Source organism: Conger conger, chromosome 7 (genome assembly GCF_963514075.1).
Source record: "Conger conger chromosome 7, fConCon1.1, whole genome shotgun sequence".
NCBI lineage: Eukaryota > Metazoa > Chordata > Actinopteri > Anguilliformes > Congridae > Conger > Conger conger.
In genome coordinates, this window is record NC_083766.1 from 60,958,033 (window position 1) to 60,965,545 (window position 7,513).

Here is a 7,513-nt window from a genome sequence, read left to right on the forward strand (position 1 = left end):
TTGGATCGTAACGTGTAATCAAAACAGTAAATGCTCAAGAGTTGCGTGGAAAACAGAGCCAGACAATTTCGCAGTGAACAGTTGCGCGACTGGGCTATAAATGCAGGTGTAGAGAGTAGCAAGGAAATGGAAAACAGGTGCGATGGATGACAAGTTTAACAAGGAGATTAGTAATCGTTAGTAATAAACCTATCCTGCCCTAGCATTAGTAAATGACATGCACGAGAAACGTAAGGTAACATGAACACATGATTCGTTTGTTAGTCTCTACCCAATCCTGATCTAGCGTTAGTAGTTTTAGTAAATAGACAAATAGAAACAATTAGGAAGTGAATGACAGAAGGAGAGAGAGAGAAAAGGCGGAACGCAAGGTTTGCGGAAAAACATGTAAAAGTGTATGCATAAACCGTGACCAGTTAACGTAACAATAAACATGCATCAAAACATAACACAAAGCGAAACTAAGACGATAATCACTCAACATAACCAGGTAATAAAATCGTACGAAAACATAACTAGACATGACAAGAAAATAAATCGTAACGAAACATAACTAAACAACATGACGAACCTAGACAACATAATACATGACGAGACAGACCTGAAACGTGACAGAGAGATAACATTGGTCAGGGAAAAACAAGATTCCTCAATGGAACGCCTCTCGCTCCAAAATAGGGAAGGTCCAGGGGAACCGCCCAACCAAAGACTAAAAGCAATACAGTCCTCCAACTACCTCTTTACCTCTTTACTTTGTGTACATGTCAGAATGAAACACCAAAGCTCAGAGCATTGCCAGGATGTGACTTACATAGCTCTCCACACAGCTGACTGCAATCGGCAATGATTACACCCGCATTCCGCATGTGGAAGTTAATTTCATGCTGACCATGGCTGGCACGCCCTCACATGGGCTAGAGAGGTAAAACCTGGAAATTCCATAGGTCATCTGGGCAAACCATGACACTCCCACTATTTCTCCAGGGCCTGCTCACAGTGGCGAAAGGAGCTGCTAGTAAAAGGGCCAAGCGAGCACCCGCCTGCATTGCTGTGCTTGGCCCCTGCTGGTCCTCTACTGTGAAGTGAAGGTTTTGCCATAGTTCAATCCAGCAAGCGATCCAGTCTCTTTGAATCTGAGCTGCCACTGGAGAGTGGCATGGCATGTACAGAGCCAGAACTACTGTCTTTGAAGGTACATCTAAAAGGGATGAAGCGCAACCACCACTGCCAGCAGCTCCCATCTCCTCATGCAGTAATTGCATTCTTTGCTGAGCAAGCAACTGAGGAAGGCAACCACCTTCTCCCCCTTTCCAATTAGCTGCAACAGGACTACGTCAAGGCCCAAGTTGTTTGCATCAGAGTTCAGGTGAAGGGTTTCCTAGAGTCCAACAGGTTGAGCATGGGGTGGGGGGGTGGCAAGTGCAACGCATATGTGTGTTCACTAGCAACATTTCTAATGTTAAACTAGCTGCAAAATATATTTTGCCCTTCTCTTATAGCACTAGAATGTTACACTCCGATCGTGACATGGGCCAATTCTGACAGAACTGCTCAAAAACGGTTTTGCGTTCTGCTGTAACATGTTCTGTGTATGACAGCAAACATACGTCACATGCACAAAGCATGTATGCATATGCTCTCTCTCACTCTGGGGTTTTTGAATGGTTAAGTTGGCAGTTTGCCAAGTTATTTCCAAAATTCCATTACCTCCTCATTAACATTTATTTATACAGGCCTAAATCAATACAGGAAAATAAGGCCTTTTGTCATGGTTTGGGAAGCAGTGGCCCTGGTTTTGTTTATTTGGCCATTTTTCAAGAGAGAGCCATTCAGAAATGGTGAAAGAAGCTGCTTCATCGAGAGGCAAAATGGCTAACTGTGAAACTCGTCATTAAGCTTGATAATTCTTTCACAAAGAATGGGCAAAGAAAATAACATTCTTGGTCTATCAGCTTTAATAAAATGATAGGGAGCAATACAATTCTGTTATATGCCATCAGAGGTATGTGTGTATGTGTGTCATTTATCAAATGATATGTACATACAGTAAAGAACAGTCCAAGAAATACAAATGTTACAGATTCACTGGTCAACTGACACAAAAGACAGTAAAGAAGGCAGTAAACTGGGAGGGTGCTTCCTGGTAACAGGTGGGGCAAGCAGAGACACAACAAATTGATATTCTGTTCAAAGGTGGGTCACCAGAATGCCTATCTTAGATGTATAAAGTAGAGCAAAAGAAATGTTGCTGACTGGACAACTAAACAAGGTATGAACCCATTTACGAAGATCTTTAATAGGAATGGCTTTTTGTTTGATAAGGACAGATTGTGCACTAAATGAAAAAAAAAGTTACATCTCTCATTGATAACAACAGGACAGACACTTCTACCTCTGTAATTGCATATTGGGCACATATAAAGTTTATTATATAAAGTTGGGCTAGTTGGGTGAGTTTCTGGATAATTTTCAGCATTTAAGCTTGTGGTTTGTATGATTATCAGTGTTACATTTCTATTTGTATTAGTTTCCATATCTCTGAGGCAGTGACCACTTTATTAGGTATCTGTTACTTATTTCTGCTGCGGTGTAGCCCATCCAATCAAAGGTTTAATGTGTTGTTTGTTCAGAGATGCTCTGCATACCACTGTTGTAATTTGTGGTTATTTGAGTTACAGTCAACTTCCTGTCAGCTTGAACCAGCCTGGGGTGCGTTTCCTGATAACGGTGTCTCTTAGCGCTTGATGAAGACTCTCGAAAGTATACCTCACTAAGGTTGTTTACTTCTCTACGTGTCTTCCCCAAACTATCACTTAGGCTGTTGCTTAAGGGATAGTTTCTATGTGCAATGTTATTAGGCCCATCGACTTGCTCTAAGATCGATTATGCACATGCAGTGACTGTTTGACTGCATTATGAGAGAAAGTAGTGTTATTTTTTCATAAAACACTGCCGGAATACTTTAAAATATTGCATTCATCAAGACTTGTGGGAACGTATTAATAGAATTAAAAACCTACAAAATAAATTATCCAACCGTATATATAATGTTCACCAAATTATATATACGGTTAGTGATACGGTTTCTGGCTACGCCATCTAGCAAAACGCCTTCTTTGGCATGTCATGTTTTATGTACATTATTTTAATATCTTTGTCATAGTACCTTAAATGACTGCCATCAGGCTTGATTTGGCAGAAGCACTATCACATTACTGGTGTAATTCACTATTTTCTATGATTAGCTGACTTTTTCAGTAAAAGCGCACCAACAAGCAAAACGCACCAACACAAAATCATCCATCCATCCATCCGTTATCTGAACCCGCTTATCCCGTCACAGGGTCGCAGGGGGCGACCCACTGCACCATCCGTGCCGCCTTGGCATAAAGATGTTTCATGATAATCCCACGTCAGAATATAGTAATGTTTTGTGTTATTCTGATTGGTTCAGCGCAACTGGTGTAATGGTCTAGTTTTTGTAACAGTCTACCGTTGATATCATAACCGTCCAGGAGCCGAGGGGAAACTGGGCAAAATCTGTCTCTGTAGGAGCCATTGGTGTTAACCCCCTGACCAAGGTCTGCTGGGGGTCTGGCTCTAAATTCCAGATGGTTGACCCATTTTTAGGGTCAAGAACTTAGGCCTGGATTTTGTAGACAAGGAGAAGAAACCAAGCAATCTGGGGTTTTGTCTCCTTTCCTTCAATTCACCCAAATCAGGTTTATCCAAAAGGTATATTACCATGAGAGGCACAAAACATATTTATCACATAATACGGTTGTCAGGAAAACTCTCAAATACATCTCTCTCCAGGTATCTCCAGTAAGCTCTCTGATTCAGACTTCCTTTAGGGGATTCAGACCATTGGCTCCCAAGACTGGGAGACTGAGATAAGGAGAAGATGGACTGTGGCTGTGGGGGTGTTCTGCGGGTGTTTTGGTTGAGGGGTCAGTAAGTCATGGGAAAAGAATGCGTCCATGACCCACCACCTGGACAGCTCCTATGGGAAAGGCTCAGGACACTCCCACAGTGCCCCCATTTGGGCACTTCTGTCATTACACCCTACACTTCTCCCCTGGGTTAGTGGTGGACTTTTTGTGACAACTACATCATAATAAAACATAAGGATAATCTGTTTGGTATGGATGTGATCAAGGAATCGGATGAGATACATTTCATACCAAATGGAGTTTAATAAACCATAGTTTTCAGTAACTCAACTAAACCTACAGGTCCTCTATGGGAATCATCTAATTTTCCCAACTTAACAACCCCCAAGGGAGGGGTCTAAATTCCAGATTTGACCACCCCTCCAAGTTAATTTATGGCACTGCCGCCTGGTTCAAACGTATGATTTGGCATAAAAGCAAGGGAGACAGACCAATCTGGGAAGACTGTAACCGGCTTCCCACACTATGCATGTTCCATATGTACGTTTTGTGTTTGTGTTAGCCAAAGCAGGCTAGGTATGATTATTTACTCTATCTCTATTCTTAATTTGTGTATTTTGTAATTGACTATTGGTATTCTAAAGCTAATAACCTACCTGTCTGCGAAGAAGTTATTTTGTTTGTAACTTGCATGATCTCTATGACTCTAATTCATCTTGTACCTTTTTCAGCCTAAATTACGGCTGAATACTCAGCGGGACAATATTGACCAAAGACCAACAGATCAGTGGCTTGGTACTTTAGTGGTGTCACCAAGCTGGGAAAGGCAGCCAAGTTCGGCCCATGAAAAGGATTGGTGGTGCATGGCTCTTGTAATTTGATGCGAAGGGAACCCAAGGGCGTTTCTAGCTCGAAGGAGCCCTCTAAATGCACGCCGACCTGGGCTTGCAACTATCATGTCAATATAGTGCATGTATTGTGTTGGCTAGACCCTCAGCCTCTGAGTTCTCCGCCGAACTGAGATTCAGCAATAATGATAATCCCGGGAGCATATATTGAGTAATAGTGGCGCACGTTGAGTGTAATCACTCCCGATATGTTTCAAACCCAAATTTCCCAAATTATATCTTAAATGGAGTCAGATAATGACGGTAAATGTATTGGCCCTACTGTGGAGATTCTTGGTCAGCCCGGACCAGTAAAGAACGGAAGGCAGAGTGGTACTACTGTCTTTGTAACGTGGTTTATTCATTGGCTGATCTAGACTCTCTGCATAGCGGTCATTATTATTTAACCCGACTAATCTTCTTCCAGCAACACCAGAAGGACAAGCATGCAAATACCTTCGGCCCTCACTACATTCCGTCATTGGGATAGCGTGGGGTTTTAGAACCTCCTAGCCATTTCTGCATGCTTGAATGTAGTGTAGCTGTAACTTAATAAGTGGTCACTAAGTGTATACGACAGTGTCAGACACTAGTTTAACATGTAGACAAGAGCATGCATTATGCTGCAGTTGGTTTAAAGACCACATTTTTTCATTACTGCAGCTGGGTTACTTTTGAATAAAGTATCTGCACAATCTTGGTCCTTAGTTCCTTGGTCTGTATAGCATATATGATGGGGTTCATGTTGGCGGGAATGATGAGAAAGAGAAGTGCCGCCAACGTCCGGTAGCCATTGTGAATCTGAAGACGATGCGAAATGATGATGAGGTATCCAGACCAGAGCATGGTCAGATAGAGGACCAGATGGGAGGCGCAAGTCTGCATGGCCTTTCTGTTGAGCTCCTTGTTCTTTTTGGAGACACAGCTGATCAGGATCCTGAAATATGTGAAGGCTATGCTGGCGATGGACAATCCATTGATTATGATACCGCAGGTGAGCCCAGTGATGTAGTTAATGCTTAAGTCCTGGCAGGAGAGCTTGAACAGAGATGCAATGTCGCAGAAGGCATTAAGAATAATGGAACGGCAGCGTGTTATCCGTACTGCAAGGCCCAGTGGGATGGAGGTCACAGCGATTGATGGCCTGCTCACAGTGGCGAAAGGAGCTGCTAGTAAACGTAGGGAGGACAACCGAAAAATGTATTTCCGGAAATTGTCGTGAGCCACGGACCCCTTGCCGAGCTCAGACCTCACGTTCCCACGAGCAGTACCCCACGAGGAGGTGTCTCGGGGATGAACTCAAGTACTCCGAACGTCCTGGAGCCCTGGTAAGTTCTACTGAACTTCCAGCCCAGTCTCGAAGTGAAGGGTGTGATGCAAATCTGGTAATCAATGTCCTGTATTCAATGTATTCCTCTAAAGACTCTTTATCACATATGATTATAGTAAGATATACTTTATTATAATCAATCAAAAGAATAGAGTTATACAGATTACAGTGTACATATCATCTTTTGCAGTTTGCTAATCACATGCAAGTTACATATACCCCTCTTAGCTCTTTCTAAATTACCTTTCCACCACGATGTTTAAAAATCTATATCCATCCTCCTCTTTGGCCTTTACCTTATCTTATGGCTCCCCCTTCACGGAGATAAAAGCTACTGAACTTCCATTAATACAATGGGTACGAACACCCCTAAAGTCTACTACTTATTTATATCGTATATAGTATCTTTCTAAAAAATAAAAGACATAAAAATAAAAGGAAACTTATAATGTATTACTTCTATGTATTACTTTTCCTACTTCTACAAGTAATATAGATTATAATTACCACTCATGCCCTAAATATAGCCATCTTGTTTTCTGCGGGATTTGATCCCTCCTCCTTGCTGTTGATGAGCTCTTTGAACAGCTGCATTGGTTTGGGAATCTGGGGCAGGATCAGGACCCAAACCTTTCGAAAGACGTGACTTTGCACTTCGTACTTCTCCTGCCTGTTGTCTGGGATGTGCACTGGTATTTCTTCGAACACGTCGGGGGTTTTGCAGTGCAGCCGCAGCATATGCCTCTCCTCACTGACACTGAGGTTAGGGGGGAGGCTTCAGGTTCTTGCGTGGGTCCAGCAGGAAGGTGTTCTGTAGCGTGGAGGAACCCCGCGTCCCGTCTGTTGGCCTCCAGGTGCAGTTCACGGCTCCAAGCATGTTGTAAAAGCCCTTTTCTCTTTCATCAGCTTTTCTGTATGATGAGGGATGCGCATGAACACCTCTTCAACATCAGTCCTGCTGTCACAACTCTTGGGCTGAGTCCGCACCGCGTATGTCACTCCTCTCTCCATATCCATATCCTGGAGTGGCGCGCAGAGGGAGCGCGCCACTCCAGCTTGACTACAGCTGTCTTGTGTTGCTCTCTCTTCACCAGCTCGTAGATATCTTCTGAAGCCAAATTCTGGGATCCTGTCTAAAAACTTATCCCTTATATATCTTTTTTGCATACAAAAGTGTACCTTTTTTGATAAGAAATGCCCCCATTATGTCAAGCGGGAAGACATTTATCTTTTATATAACCTGTTTTTTAATGACCATATTAATTATTTCTGTTTTTCCAATTGTCATTTTCTCATACCTCAAAAGAAATGTCCCCAATATTTTATTTCATGGGCCCCTCTGGTTTGGGAATTTCCACCATCTTAATATACGAGTGGAAAAACACTAGCCCTTATGTTGTTTT